The following is a 16,931-nucleotide window of genomic DNA, read 5'->3' on the forward strand; positions in this document are numbered from 1 at the left end:
CCATCACATTAGGTGCCTCAGCAAGGCTGAGTGGAAGGACAGAGGTTGTTTACTTCAGCTTCCAGCCATATATGCATGGGGTCAGGCACAATCCGGTGCTACAGGCTGGTTTACATGGGAGCAGCGTCCTTGCAGAAAACTTAATCTCAAGGTCATTCTCTTTTACCATACCAAATTGCCGGGAACAGCAGCAGAAAAAAACAACGGGGAAGTCCTGTTCCACAGCATTTTCTCCTTGAACTCCAGAAGGAAAGTTAATGTTGAATGCAGCAACATACTTCCCCACTGGGGCATTTCTGTGTGGCTGACAGGGATTTTGCCTATGTGTTGTCCAGGAGGCCAGAAATATGTGTAGACAGCTAGTCCCTGTCTTCTGCCAGTCAAGGTCTCAGGAGAAGTTTCCTTCTCTGGAGGTCATAAGTCAAGGAAGCCTCCTTGGAACAAGCAGAAATACTGAATAATAAACCTTGAGCTGAGATTCAGTCTTCACTGCTGTCATACTGGAAGGACAAAGCCAGACTAGATTATTACTTTTCCTTAGAATCCTAGAATCATTAAGGTTGGAGAAGACCTCTAAGATCATCAAGTGCAACCCTCAGTGCCTTTTGTCTCGAGGCTCTGATGCTGTGGCCAAGAGTAAGAAATTTTCCCTTGGACTCCTGTACTTTAGGCATTTTCCTTGTTGTTTGTATCCCAGGAGCACACAAACTCCCCACTCCTTTTACCACAGACTGTAGTTTTTTAGCCTTTGTTTTCCACAATGCATTCCAGTGAGAGATGTGTCCTGTAAGCTCGTTGTCTCAGACTATTCTGCCCTCACAAGCCAGGACTTGTGGAAAGGAAACCTCTTTGGGCCAGGAATGTGTTAACTTTGCTGTTGGCTCTCCCATCGAGGGCTATGTGCTGTGCTGGGAATTTTCCACCAGCTCTGCCTGTTCCACCTTCTCAGCTGGGTGCATTTTCCCACCAAGATGAGGTCTCAGAAGTGCCATCTTCACTGTATAGTCACTCAGGTAAAGAAAATGGTTAGTGCGTGGTTCTCATACTGTCTCCTTCCTACCAGGCACTTGGCTTTTTCTTGCATTATAACTGAGACTAAATCCTTTTGAAAAACTGTGTGTCAGCGCTGAATTATTTATAGTCATGTCAAACATTCCTGAGTATATGGGTAAAACCCAGGATAAAGTACCCTGGTATGCCACTGATGACAAAGATGTGTTTTGCCAGTCAGAGCTGACAAAGATGTGGTGTAGACAAAGATGGTTTTGCCAATCAGGGGTGGGTGGGGGATAGGGGATGATATTGTAACAAAATCAAATTATATGCCATATTTTATGGTTACCTTAATAATACATATGCAAAAATATATTTTTTTCAGCAGCAGACTGCAGCAGGAATAAAAAAAACCTAGAAATAAAAGCCTAGAATCACATTTGTAAATATGACTGGAGGAGGTTGCAGTCTGTTCCCAGGCCATGTTTTTTCTCTTCACCAAACCAAACTATTACTTAAATAGAAGGCTAAAGACACTATGCCTCAGATGAAATATGACCCATTTGAGATGTATGAGAAACAACAATTAAAAAACTTAAGAAATTTTAAATTATTTCTCCTAAATAAAATTAGGGGTAGGGGAGGTAATTGTATCAGTGAGTCAGTTATGAATCCAGATCTTGCTTTGTAGTTGCTTATTTTCTTCATGTGCCCTTTTAAAAAAAATAACACTGGCATTATACATGTGCGTATAAATTATGTAGTAATACATCATTATCCTGTTTTTCCTTTAATTAAGTTTCTATTTAGAACTCAGTGCTCTCCCTTACATTAAAAAAAAAAAATGCTTGTCTTTAGTGGCTGCTCTCTCCTGTTCTTAAAACAATTTAGGTGTCCACATCTCTAAATATTTTCTCTCATTTTTCTCTTTGTTCTGATGGGTATTTACCAGCCCACTCTCACTGCCCTCCACTAAAGGAAATTGTGATAGATCACGTCCTTAGGTAAAGCAGGTTTCAACATGCATCTTGCTTAGCTGTTGATTTCTCGGTGCATTGTCCGTGTGAGTGGCCACAGACCTGTCAAAGGAGTGGTTGAACCTCAGCAGACCTCAGAGAGTTCAAGTAGAGTCTCCAAGGGCAAGGCATGATAGCCTTTCACCCAGTTTGGTCTTCTTAGTCATATCATAGCAATACATGCGTGCTTGGTCACTCCCTTTCAAAAAACAGTTGGTCTGCTGAAAAATTAGATCCTTTGATTTACTTTACCTTTAGGCAAACCCAGTCTTGATTCCTGGACTATAGAAAGTCACACCTTTCCTTCCACCCTTCAGCTATGAAAGAGAGGAGAAAAAAGATTTGAGGAAATCCATCTATAATAGTATAACATTCTTCATGTCTGTTTAATAGACAATAGTGAGGGAGAGCTCTTTGATCTGGGGCTTCATCTGGATTCCAACAACACTATTTATGCATCTCTGACAAGCCGCTGCTGGGGAGTTCAGGCACTTTGCGTTGATTTGTACTCTCAAGGCTGCTCAGGTTTTCCATTGTTCTGCAGAGTTCACAGACGGATTGTGCTTTTATAATGTCTTTAGTCGCTGATTCTAAGGTTGTTTTCTGGTAATGCTTAGACAGAGGTAGAAACTTCCCAACCATAAAGTAACTATTGACATTCTGAAGATCCTGAGGGTTGAGGAGAGAACGCTTAATGGAAAAGTTAAATAAAGAGTGGGAAAATCAGAGTTACTGCTGTTGGCTATTCAGAAGAGCTGTGTGACTTCTCACACTGGAGTGAACACTTTCTGGGTTTGTTTTTCCCTTGCAAAAGGGTAATGGTGATATTGATAATGGGCATATGGATTATTCTGCATTGAAAATCTTTGTTTTCTGGCTGGGGTATACTAGTGAGAGTATACGCGACAATACATATCAAACTCATATCAGTACCAGCCCTAACATAATTTAAATTACACTTGCAAAAACAAAAATAAAATAAAATTATACGGCTTAGTCTATTTAGGTAGCTGAGAAAATAACTTCTTCAGTGGTATGAATGGCATCTCCATTACTGAAATATTTTTATCATGGTTCTAGCAATATATATAGAGAGATATATTTCCTGGAAAACTCCTTTTAGTGTAGCCACATCCTAGAGGAACTGTGTATCCAGCCCCCTGAGAAGGTCACCTAGGTACCTAACTCTCTTAGACATATTTGGAATCATTATCCAAAGGCTATTTTTTCTCTTTTTAAATGATGGGTCAACACATTACCCCATGTTCACCCCCCACCCCTCTGAGGTCTCTATGAACAATATAGGATCATTTTCCCTCAATCCCAAATCCAGCCTACCTGTTTAGCGCCCTGCCTTCAAAGCTGACCCTCTGATGTGCCCCAGGCAGCAAACCTGGATTAGGAAATCTGGGCTGGGCTGAGATGGAGGGAAAGCTGAAGAGTAGGACTAGGTTTGTCAACAACAGGCAGCAAACCCTATGTTTTTAACTGGCAAATAAAGGGACATTTCCCTTTAGTGAACAGACCTTCCCCTGAGATGCAAATGAAGTAGAAAATTTGCAGAGTTATGCTGGTGGGTTTAGATTTCACTTGTTTCAAGATACACAAATCCCAAGCCTATTTTCCTCTCTCTTTTCTGCCTCTGGAGCTAATGCATTTAACTCTCAAAGAGGAGACAGCTGGTTTTTAGCTTCAGCTTCTCTTGATGTTCATTTTCATTTTAAGCGAGCTTGCATATTATCCTGACTTAATTAGATCTTTCTGCAGATAAAATCCTTGGAAGGGGTCCACCCTCCTCCCCCTATTCTGCTAGGTTTCTTGCTTGATTTCTTTCACATGTCCCTTCCCCAGTGAATACATCTGAATGTTACGTGGCGTTAATTAAGGATCTCAATTGCATATTCGTCTTTGCAAAGCTTGCCAGTGTGTACAGGCAACTGTGATTGATTGACAGCACATGAAGAACAATGGAGAAACCTTAACAAGCCTTGGCAAAGCAATACAATCAGTGGAAAGCACGCAGAGGGGAAGAGCTTCACACAAGGACCTCAGGAAAATCTGTGCTTGGTGACTTTTATTTCCTTAATCAACAACAGGAAAGTGTTCAGCCCACTGCAGCTGGTGATAAAGTAGCTTTCCCCAAAACCCACCACTAGATGAAATAACCACATGGCTTGGGGTAGAACAAGCTGTTCTGGAACATGCAGTTGTATGGTTATTCAGGGAATTCTTAAGAAACTGATTCTTCCCAGCAATGGCGTGGAGTTGGGAGATTTTGGGGTTGGGCTCTGCAGCTGTGCCAGGACAAGATGCTTGTGATGCCAGTGCAAAGAGGCTTCTGGTTGGCAGGTGGGGAGTCTCCTTCTATTTGAGGTCCTGACTAGCTGACACGAGGCTCCACAAGCCATTCATCTGTTCTGCTGGCCTCCTAAGACAAAGCTTGAGCAGGCCAGAAGAGACAATGTCTGGATTTACTTCAACTCATGCAGGAGATCTTCCATAGGCAGGGTTGAGCTTCAGTTGCGGCCACCTGCCTTGCACATCAGTGAAGAAGCTCATCCTGGTTCTGTCCACTAGGCACTATCCATAGGGCTTGCCTGTCTTGTGTGCTGTGGTGGTCTCCAGTATCACCACCTTCAAGCACCTTACAGCTTACCTTGCATCTTTGCATTCTCCTCATGACCCTGAGGGGTTAAAAACTGTTTTAATCCTGCTTTACAGAATAGAAGCAGAGGCGCAGGGGTGTCACCTTTTCGGTTTCCTAAGCAATAATGAGAAATCCTGGGGCAGAACCAGAAATTGTACCTGGGTTTCCCGTTGTCATTCCTTGGGATGTTATCTTGGGGTTTCCTGCCTATAGGGACAGAACCCTGGCCAGTAGCAGACAGTGAGAGGGCACGGTCATTCAGGCAAAACACTGAAACATCACAGCAGTCTGGGATCTGTTACATCTGTAGCACAAAGCAGCACCATTGGAAACTCTTTTCCCTCCATCTATCATGCTTGGAATGGCATTTACGCAGGCAGATCTCTATGCCAAGGGGTCATGTTACAACCCAATTCTTTGCTAACCATGTTACTGCATGTTTTTGCCTCACCTGTGTACGCAAGTCCAGTCCGTGTTACAGATCAGGGAAAAAAATCCTCGCTAAACCAGAGTTTGACCTTATGTACACCAGCAGTAATAACCACCATTGCAGCAGGATTCCAAGCATGTTCAGTTTTCTGTGCAGAGAGCTCACACAATGAAGAAGGCTGTGAAGTGAAGTGTGCACTGTAAACTTTAATGGGCCACGATATGCCAACTCTTAAAAGTCTGCAATATCCTTTTAGCCAATTGCATAATTATTATTTCTTGCCTATTTTACTACCTCCTCCCTGTCCCGCACTTGTCTACTGAATTGAGAAACACAACAGATCAGGTGTTTGGGCACTAAAAAGCCACTGAGAAGATCTGGAATCAATATCTTTGCCTGGCACAATCTTTTGCATCTAAGCTGGGCGAACCCCTTAGGGTATGTCTGCACCAGGTGAACTGAGTGCCTTAGAAGCTCTACCTCCTTCAACAACAGCTGGATAAATTAACCCAAGGAGAACATGGCACGACTATTTCCCAATCAATTTAGAGCTTGCCTCTTGAAGAGGTTGCCTGGGCTGCAGGGATGGTTCAGCTGCTTATAAAGCAGTTGGTGAACCACCGCAGTTAACAACCCTCATCATTAAGGTAATTAGAACCAACATAGAAGGTTTTAAATGAAAAAATAGTCATATTGGATCATTCTAAATGATTGCCTATCCTAGTATCTTCTTGTCATTGGTGGTTGGTAGCAGATGTTTAGAGAAAAGTGTATGAGAAAGGCAAGCATGTAGCAGTAATTTTTTGGTGTGCTTGCCAGGCTGTGGGTTCCTGAAAGCTTCCTAAAATCTTGCTGTTTAATAGTTCTTAATAGATCTGTCCACGACTTTGTCAAATCATTTTTTGAAATTTATTTTTGGCACCCACAGTACTGTTGGCAGCAAGCTCCAGAATTTAACTATGCATTTGATGAAGCATTTCCTTTCATTAGCTTTGAATCCATCACCTTATAATTTTATTTTATGCTGTTTCTTCTGCGTAATCCTGCCATGTGACCAAATTACTTGGAAGTCTTTCTTCAGCCACCAAGAAACTTTTCAGGTTAGTGTCCGATCTAACATTGCATGGCCATGCAACTGTTGCAGTTATGTGTATGTGTCAAGAGGAGGTTGTTTTTCACTTAAGAAGGTCCATACCAATGTATGTCCTAAATAGCCTGAATAGGTTTGCCATTGATTTAACTCTCTCTCTTCTTAGAAGTGAAAGCTTTGCCAATGTAAAGCACCGATACATTAATGACTACATTCATTCAGTGAGTGGATGTAGTCAAAAGAACACATCTTTCAGCCAAGGCTTTGTTACAAACAATTTTCCAGGACTAGTGACTTTTAGCAGGGAGATGTTTCTGCTCTGGAGGTGTCTGGAGATGTGTTGTCAAGGTGGTGCTCCATACTAGCCTGTAAGCCACAGGCAAAACTGGGCTTTGCTGCAAGAGTGATGCCAGCAAGGCAGCTCACCCCTTTGCTATTCTGACCAGTACGTAGGCCAACAGAAGTCTTCAGTGATGCAACCTTTGGTGCTAAACCAGCCTGACAGGTGCAAAGCTTTCCGTCAAGTCATTTGAAAGAAAAAGCACAAATATTGTTATGAGGTCCCTTCCCATACTAAAGAGTCTCCCTACCCAGTAACTCTGCTAATGAGACAACGTTCACTGAAGACCTGTGCCTGTGATTTGCATTAAAAGCCTTGTTCCCAAAACAATATCTGACAGTCTGATAAAACACTTGATTTTTCAGGAACACTTGAGTTTCTGTTAAAAGAAAAAGAGAGACAGTGAGTTCTGCGCATTTGAAATTCAAGATGTTTACTCAGGAGTCTAAATATGGAGTTGGACTTTATCTGATAATATATTGGCCTTTGTCTTGGGCTGTCATAAAGCAAACATGATAAGCTAACAACTGGCATAAAATCTTCTGTTGCTTTCTAAATGTTACAGCAGCAGAGAATGAAGTACAATTTCCAAAGGGTCAAAGGCATAGCTTAGAAAATCATAAAGAAATGGTAAGAATTACTGAGTTTTAGTGTCTTTGTCTTATTACTTCCCTGTCTCAGTTAGGTCTGCAAACACACTGATTCACATTTAATTGAACAACAGCTTCATTGTGAAACCTGCCATTCTTAGCTCCAGTAAAGAAAATACCTTTAAAAACACCACCCCCGCTTTCTGACATTGTACAGACAAAGAATTACAGCTCATCTGCCATAAGATATACACTACAAGTGGCATCATCTTCCTTAGGACACATTTTTCTCACTCATACGTGATGTGACAAACAGCAGTCTGGGGACCTATGTCCTACATGTACCCCTGTGCAGAAGGGGTGCTTTGCTGACAGCCAGCAATGGGCCCTCTCCTTCTCCCACCACTTTTTGTGCACCTTATGTGTGTGCCTAAGCTATGATCAACATCCTCTGGGCCTGCGTCCCGTAGCTGCAGACTAGGGCAAGGAAACTGATGCTACGTAGAGGTGTTTAAGGGCGACCTTCACTTCAAGTTCTTGAAGCCCTGCCCATACGCTGGCTTGTGCACAAGGAAACACACCTCCCACTTCCCTCAAAACAGTGCAAAATGAAGTATGGTCTACTTCCTTTAGCCATGGGCTATTGTATGCTGCAACATTTGCCACATGTGATCATATACTTGATTACTCTCATATAAATAAAATGTTGTTTAGCCTGGAGAAGTGGAGGCTGAGGGGAGACATTACTGCTCTCTACAACTACCTGAAAGGAGGTTGTAGCGTGGCGGGGGTTGGTCTCTTGTCCCAAGTAACAAGTGATAGGACAAGAGGGAATGGCATCAAGTTGTGCTGGAGGAGATTTAGATTGGATATCTTTACCGAAAGAGTGGTGAAGCATTAGAACAGGCTGCCCAGGGAAGCGGTGCAATCTCCATCTCTGGAGGTGTTCAAAGAGTGTGCAGATGTGGCACTTCGGAATGTGGTTTAGTAAGCATGGTAGTGTTGGGCTGACAGCTGGACTGGATGATCTTAAGAGATCTTTTCCAATCTTAATGATTCTATGATTCTGTGAAAGCTGACTTGGAGCATTTGGCCTACATTTCACCATTTTACTCATGAAGATGAGCTGGATAGGAGTGTGAAAAAAACAAAGCTTGTGAAACCCCTGGTGTTGACACAGTTACGTCAGAATCTTTTTCTTTTGTCTGGGTAACTGATTTCCTTTTGAGGGATGCTTTCCTACTAAAGGAAGGTCTTAGTTGTGACTTCCACTGCTGTATTGGCAAGTATCATCTAAAGTAGATCATGCAATGCATGGGTGACAGGGAATATGGAGATTCAGGCTGTATGGTGCTGGCAGCTACTCAGTCTAGGCAGTAGTCTAATGACCTTGGTGCAACTCCTAGGAGTGGTACACATCTATTGCAAAGTCCAGGCTTCAGGAGAACGCACAGGAGGCTTTTGACCTGCTTCTAATTTAGGAGTTTTTATCAGTAGACTTCACAGGTCTAGTGTCACCACAAAGATAACTCACCAGGGCAATCTAAATTGACTTAACAAAAGCTAAAAGTGACAGTTCAGTACAAATAAGCCCTCCATTTTTAAGCTGGTTATTTACATTAGATCAGCCTATGTGAGTCACAGCATCTGAACTGAACAGCGTGTTCCACTACCTGGGTAAGGATTTGTCTGGCTCTGTAAGTTTTTGCCATTTTTAAACTCTTTATGCAGTCAAGACTAGTAGAGGAGTCTGGAAATTTCTCTGGAATGGTGGCATCTTCTCTCCTGCTCTCAGTTTTAACATTTAGTCGTTTTACTTTCAGACAAAATTGCCCTTTCCTCCATATCTATGCACTAAAGATTAAGAAAAGCTAATGAGGAAAGCTGAAACTCATTTGATTAGAAAGAATAATTCCAACTCTCTCCTTTGGCAAATGAGAAAATTAAGCAAACATAATGCATTTGTCATAGTCTCAGTTGAACAGGCCATGTTTTATTCAGCTTCAGGTAAGGGTACTCTAATAGAGGTCTGGGGAAAAGTCACAGATGATAGGTTAATGACGACTCCAATGCTGTTTCTACAGGGCTTGTCAGAGTGCTGTAGTTTTTCTGATAGAGAACTGGCAGCTTTGAGGAACGCTTTAGGCCCAAGGGATCTTTGTATGGAGAGAGTGGGATGGGTGGGTATCTATAAATGTAGCTAGAGAACATCATGTTCACAGAGCTCTACCTAATGACTGTGCCCAGCTCTGCTGTGGATCCCGTGAGCTTTGGCCAGATAGGTCTAAGACTCTGGGTGCCAAACATATGATAACTATCATTTGACTTCTGGGTGTTACACACAGTTCTCTAGTAAACATCTCTCTACTGTGGCCAAGGTCAAGTCACTTTTCCCCATCTCTCAGTTTCTGCCTCGAGAAAAGGTAAGAAATAGTGTTTCTTGTCCTTAGAATCATATTAAGATCTAGCACTGGAAAACACCTTATACGTATTCTAAGTGTAAACTGATGATGCTAAAATGCTGAGACAGTGCAGCAGGGTAAGTCTAGTCCAGTAAGACTCAAATATTTGTGAATTAATTATCTACCTTATAGAGGCTATTCTCCGTTTTTCTGTCTTTAGCCATTTTTATACTTTATTCCAGTGTGTATTTGAATCTCTCTATACTGCCCAGCCTCACACTGCCATGGGGTGGGGGAAGAGAAAAGGCTAAATTCATGGCTCATGCAACTGCTTGGAAGCTGCCCACCCAGTTCTCCTTTTGGATCCTGTGGAGTGTCTGAGGCTGGAACCACCCTGTAAATCTTGTAGGCTTTGGTGTTCCTACTCCAGCTTCATTGCTGACATGGTGAGGTAGACAAATGGAGCCATTCTATGTCCTCAAGAACCTAGATAGGTCAGTGACAATAAAATATGTATTTGAGGATAGGAAAAAAAATTGCATTCACACTGGCATAATAATTTCAGGCCCCTGGAAAGGAATAGGGGTTCCTCCTCTTTTTTTTTTTTTAAATGGAAAACAAGCATGCAACATTTCTGGAATATTCTGACTGCAGCAAATACCTGACTTCATGTAGCAGTCACAGATAAGCTATCAGACTGACTGAAAAAAGTAGTGGAATGAAATTATACTGACTGTGTTATGCTGGAAGGACAGGAATAAATGATCCCTAGACTTTGCAGTCTGGAAGGACTGTGACAGTCTCATGAATTTTCTGCTCAGTGTTGCTTGCAGCCAGACAAGACACCTGCTAGCTCACTCGTCATGTCTTACCTCTGCTGTTCGGGTCTGTTGCAAAGCCTGATGTGGTATGGGTAGAAGAAGAGTGCTGTAGTGCTGAATCCACAGAAAATATTTCCAGCAGTGATACAAAGGTAGTGGAGAGAAAAAATGCTTCCCTGAACACCTGTGTATGTCTGGGCTCTCTCACTTCACAGAATCACACAGAATCACAGAATCACAAGGTTGGAAAGGACCCATTGGATCATCGAGTCCAACCATTCCTAACGCTCCCTAAACCATGTCCCTCAGCACTTCATCCACCCGTTCCTTAAACACCTCCAGGGAAGGCAACTCGACCACCTCCCTGGGCAGCCTGTTCCAGTACCCAATGACTCTTACTGTGAAGAATTTTTTTCTGATATCCAACCTGAACCTCCCCTGACGGAGCTTCAGGCCATTCCCTCTAGTCCTGTCCCCTGTCACTTGGGAGAAGAGGCCAGCTCCCTCCTCTCCACAACCTCCTTTCAGGTAGTTGTAGAGAGTAATAAGGTCTCCCCTCAGCCTCCTCTTCTCCAGGATAAACAACCCCAACTCTCTCAGCCGCTCCTTGTAAGACTTGTTCTCCAGCCCCCTCAACAGCTTCGTTGCTCTTCTCTGGACACTCTCCAGAGCCTCAACATCCTTCTTGTGGTGAGGGGTCCAGAACTGAACACAGTATTCAAGGTGCGGTCTCACTTCTGCTCATGTCACTTTTTTTTTGGATGATCCTAAACAAGACCCTTCTCCTCTCTCTTGAAGGGCATCTTTACAGAAGAAAACTAAGGAGAAAAGTCATCTAATTAAACTGAAAGAGTGACTTTCAAATAGGTAAAGCCACTGTATTAAAGCGGACAACTTTAATAAGAATTAGAGCTTTGATGGGATTTAAGTATGCATTTAAAGGTTTTGTCACCTTGCAAAGTTCATTCAAATCAGGTTTCCAGAGCATCTCTGTGTAGGCAAACCCATGGTTTCTCCCACAGGTGAAATAGGGACCTTTCTACTTTAGAAAAGAGGTGCTACCAGTCCTGGTCCATTAATACCTAGAAAGCACTTTGCTCTATGCGAGGCATGAGGTAAGATGTGCATAGTTCTCTCTTGTGAGTCCAGCAGACACAGGCTTTGGGCACATATCTACCTGCTAGAAATGGTGCCATGACGATCTATATGCATTTACTCTAATGTGCTTTGAAGCTGAAGAAAGGAAAGAGGGATTTGCAGTCCTATTGTAAGCACATGATGTGGGTGACTTTCATGTGCCATTTCATTATGGGAAATAATCAACTGCAGCAGATTGCTGGAAACCTGATTCCTGAGATAAATGTGGAAGAACTGAAACAGCAGTATCTCTCCAGTACCTCAGACTTTCAGTTCAGAGGCAAGTCAGAGCCTTCCTGACCTGGAACAAGGCTGTCAGCATAAAGATAGCTGTTCTCAGTAATAGGTACCTACCTAGTGGGCCTAGATGGAGGAAAAAGTTACATTAAACAGCCACACTGCTTTCAGAGTCATGTGAGACCTACTGACACGCATTTTTTAAGAGACTTATGACATTTATAGCTCTTAAGATTAAACTATTTGCTTTGCATTTATAACAAGATATGCATCCCACTGCTGTCCCAAAGCACTGTCCCAAAGGCCAAACATTTGCCATGTCAAAAATGTTCTCCTGGAGAAATACACATCTTCCTTGTTAAATTCTGTCTCATCGGTAATGCTGGGACAGATTCTCTTACAAAGGTATCAGATTTAACAGAATACCCATCTCACTACCACACCAGCCTCTTTCCAGATGGTGTTTTGAATACAATATAGACTGAGGGCTTTGCTAACCAACCCATTATTCAATTAATTAGGACTTATAAATTAAGTATGTACCTAGCAGAGTGTGTCTTTTCATGTGGCAAGCCTCTTTTCACAATGCAACCAGGAAGGACTGTGAGTCAGCAGGTCACCACAGGTGACATGCAGGCCACCTCAGTCGTCTTGACTGAAAAATGAGAGGCAATAGCCATGTGCTAGAAGGCTGCATCCAAAGAAGGAGCTCAGAGCCGAGAATTCAGAGCTCTTTATACACTAATACATTATAGGCTAGCATGTCTAGCCCACTGGATCGGGCTGCCCAAGGCCCCATCCAACCTGGCCTTGAACAGCTCCAGGGATGGGGCATTCACAACTTCCCCGGGCAACCTGTGCCAGTGCCTCATGGTGAAGAAATTCCTCCTTATTTCTAGTCTAAATCTGCCCCTCTCTGGTTTATATCCCCTCATCCTATCACTACAAGCCTTAGCTGTTCACGTGTGCTTATGAGACCTGCCCCCACCTCCGTGCAGTTGCTGCTAAAGCTCCCTCAGGTGAATTTGCAGAGGCTGCAGTCACAACCTGCGTGATGGAGGGTGAGGTGCAACATGCCAGATACAAACTGCTTCTCCAAAGTGAGATTAGGGTTGGGACTACACCCAGTTTATTTAGCTGTCAGTGTACTCCTGGCGTTGGAAATCCCAAGGCAGCAGGCTGCTGGCACCTGGGAGGCCACATTGATCAATCTGTACTTGCCCTGTTCTTAGGCTCTTTTTCTAAATATTTGCTACTGGCCACAGCTGGAGAAGATATGTTGGATTACATGGTCCGTAGTGTGGCCAGTCTTATGCTCTCAGCATCTCTAAAATTAGCTTGTCATGAAACTGGTTAGCTAAGGCCACTTTGCTGTTGAGGGTTTGTTTGTGAAGATCTTTGAACATCAGGTGATGGCAGCTGATCTTTGATTAATGGTAGTGACTGCTTCTTCAAAAGGAAGTATGAGTGGGGAGAAAGGGAATTTCTGTTCAGTTCCTGATCCTGGTTGCCTGGGAAATACTTTTAACATGCAGAAGAACAGATTTGCATGTTGGTATTTTGGAGAAGAGAATAAAATATTCCCATGAGAATAAAAACTGCAACTCAAAACTCTAGCTGACTTGGGGGTCTTGTCATGATCATATCTTCCAAGGGTTTGTGTTATTCAGTTGATGAATGGAATTTAAATAACACAAAACCAAATGTATCGCCTTATGTAAATAACAGCAGCATCACCGCATGCGCTGTCTTTCTCTACCTGTCCCATTGTTAGACCAGACATGATGGAGTGGTTTGCTTATGGTGTTCACCTCCCTCTGGCAGTAACTTGTGGTATCTTATTCAGCAAGAATTCATAGTTTCTGAGAAACGTCTGATGGGATCTGTGGGCACCAGTGGCAAAAGTGCCCAGCTCCTGTCATGCTTTTGCAGAACGGATCTACTTTGACGCTCATCAGGTACAAATGTCCATGTCAAATGTATTCTGGTTATCTGAGCAGAAAGGCTGAACTGTGGAAAGTCAAAGCAGATTTACCAAGATACACAAGTATCTAAAAACACAGTGTGAGGCCCATCCAGCTTTTCAAATCATCCACACAGTTCAGGTTCTTAACTCCCACTAAATAAGTGCTTTTTAAACTCCTATTAGATGTGTGTCTGCCTCCTTTGGCCTGTATGCAAAAGCCTCCCAGGCTATGTGATGTACTGTGGCCCGTGCAGGACTGGTTAAAAGAGAAAAGGGAATTTCACACTCCAGCATGGTTATCACAGCACCAAATTTACGTCATGGTAATGAAGACACACAGTTTTTGTCATGGCTGCATGATGTCTTTTCTCATAATAACTGAATGTTGAGGACTGGAGAGAGATGATTCCTCCAGTCAAAATATGGGGTTTTTTAGGTGTATTGTGTTACTGTGCTGCAGGTGAGGGTGAAGAGTTGGTCATTGTAAGACATTGCAGTGGAACCAGGTGACCCAAACCAAAGAAAAGACCACCAAGAACCCATACAGGACAGCAGGTTTCCCAGTTTGCAGAGTCATCCACCTTCAGTCAGTAGGAACTTTTAGGGTGGATAATGCTGGAGTAATCTTTAAAATTATCACAGACATCTCTGAGTTGTTTTAGGGAAAGGACCTCCCACGAGGAGAAGGAGAAAGGCCTCTGGCAGGCACCTTAAATCATGTAGCATCCCACTGTGGCCCTGACCAAACAATTAAAAGATGTTTAGGAACAAGTCAAACCCTAACTTACCGTTCCTATTGCCAGCTCCTGTGCAGTGCTGCTTAAATAAGTCATGCTCCTGATGGTTAAAAATAGAAATGTTTTTCTGCTCTGATTTTATTTTCCTTTTCAAACTGTATTAGTGCAGGCCTCAAAATAGTTTTGGAGTTTATTTAGTTCTCATTCTTTGATTTGGTTTTGTGCTGGATGTCCCAGACTGGCTGGCCCAGGAGGCAGCAGAGCTCTAACTGGGGCAGCCGAGCAGGCTGGTGTCCCAAAACAATCTGACATCAGAAACACCTTACAAACCATGGTTAGGAGTGAGGGGAGATTGAAGACTTGTGATCTAGCTGCCAAGGCAGAAAATTAATGACAGCCTGTATTAATGGTGCATAGTGCTGCTATATCCAGCAGGAGCCAAAAGTGGACCATTTTGTTTGGACCAGTTAGGGTGAAGACAGATCAGTCCCCTGGACTTGGAGCTGCTGGCTGCATTGGGAGCTCACGTAGCTGCCTAAGCTCAGTGGCTGTGTACCAGGAAGCTGACTGCCACTCCAGTAAGGGCTCCAGGTGCCTGTTGTCACTAAACACGTGCTGTTCTTGCCAACTTCATAGCTAGTTCCTGGGTAATGCATCTTCCCTATGTGATGGTCACTTCTAGATGTGCCAAGGAGAAGAGTATGAATTTTGTGAAAGAAAGTATACTTATATTATTTTCAGTGAGGAGATGAGAGTCATTTTTCCTGTATCAGCTAAAAAGAGTGATCGTGGCAATATGGTTTGATTCCTGCTGCCTTCATAAGTTGCCTTAGCCTCCATCAGAACAGTATTGATAGCTGGCGAGTTTCACTGTTGGTGGCTGTACTCAGCCAGAAAGACCAGATGTATTCATCCCAGTTATCAAACATCTACCACATCTCCATTTTTCTTTCTCCACCTGCTAGACAGTGCACCCCAGAAACCATCCCTTGTCCTGCACCTAGCCTCCAGTTCCACATGAAGTGTATTTTTTCTTGATCTCAAGTATATAGGCCTTCTCCTGCCAGGATCAGTCGAAAACTTGTATCAATTGGTTGTTGTTGCAGGGAAAAATGTTCAGCTCATGTAGGTTAAACCAAATCAGGATTGAAATGGTTTATTGATTTATTAAGAACATATAATTAACTGACAGTTAGAGAACTACACATTCAGTTTCTATGTCAGCAACACAGCAGTTCAACCACAATGTTAGACACTTAGAAAACCCTAATAAATTCCTGTAAAGTTCCTAAACATTCTGTGTAATTAATCCCCAGGAATTCTCATCTCACAAACACAGGCACCCACCCCTCTCTGTCTGGCGGGAGGGAGGCAACTCCTGGGAGCATGGGTCCCCCTGCTTACACCCCGTTCTCACTGGAGTTGTGGCTGCTCCAGCTCTTGGGGTGCCCATGCTACTCCCTACAAACAGCTGATGCAGCCAGTGGTGGGAAGGCACCCCAGCAGGTCACACACACCCCCAAGGTGTGCATCTCCACATGCTGTACCTCAAAGGCTCAGGCCATGTGCTGGGTGCTGCCTGCTGACAGTATCTCTTGGATGGAGAAGCTGCTGTTTCTGGTCTCAGCAGAGTTTGTAATGTGCCAGACTGGGTTTGGACTGCTGCTCTGTTCCCAGTGAGAGACCTCTCCCTGCTCTGTTACGATTTTTATGCTTGTTTTATACACCTTTTCAGATCAACTCATTCTTTGTTTTAAAATGGTCTATGTCATTCCCTGATTACCATTTAATCCAGCCAATAGATGCCATCCTCTTAAGCATGATCAGCTGAGGACTGATGGTTGTTTCCCTTTTCAGCAAGAGCAGTTTGGGGAAAGTGCCCTCAGACCCTTTTGGGTTTTCCATTTGCACATGCTGTTTCCACTTGCTTATCTATCTTAACAGCTGTCCGTTTCCACATCATTTTGCCAAGAGTGAGTTGCACAGGCACCCCCACAAGTTGTGTTACACAATTATCAAACTGATATTAAAAAAAAAAGAATACTGGCCCCATGGCTGGATTGGGGGTAATTCTATATGTGTTTATTTTCTCAGTGCCTAACAGTTAATGATTTTTTGAACTTAGTTACCTCAGCTTGCATAGCTATATGCAGTTAATCTGTTCAAATGCAGTTATCCAACCACATATGTCCATAAACCTAATCCCTAGTGACCCCACCCCTGTGGGGGGCAAAAGGAGAATAAGGAGGGAGATTTGAAAGCTACTTTTTCATACTGTGTTCTCAGAGACTACAGACCCTGCTGGAGCCAGTGTGATGTGCAGGAGCCCCCGAGCTGTCTTTTTGCTAATCTCATAGGCATAAAATCCAAGGCCAGTCCTAAGGTAGTGCCCTGCAGTACTGGGATGCTGGCATAGAGGTACTATGCCACTACTTGCCTCACTGGGACACTGAAGACAGTTCTCAAGGGTCAACGCCTCTTCCTTCCAGGTCCCTTGCAGCTCCCAGGGGAAGCCTTTCCTGGCC

Source organism: Cuculus canorus, chromosome 1, assembly GCF_017976375.1.
Source record: "Cuculus canorus isolate bCucCan1 chromosome 1, bCucCan1.pri, whole genome shotgun sequence".
Classification (NCBI taxonomy): domain Eukaryota; kingdom Metazoa; phylum Chordata; class Aves; order Cuculiformes; family Cuculidae; genus Cuculus; species Cuculus canorus.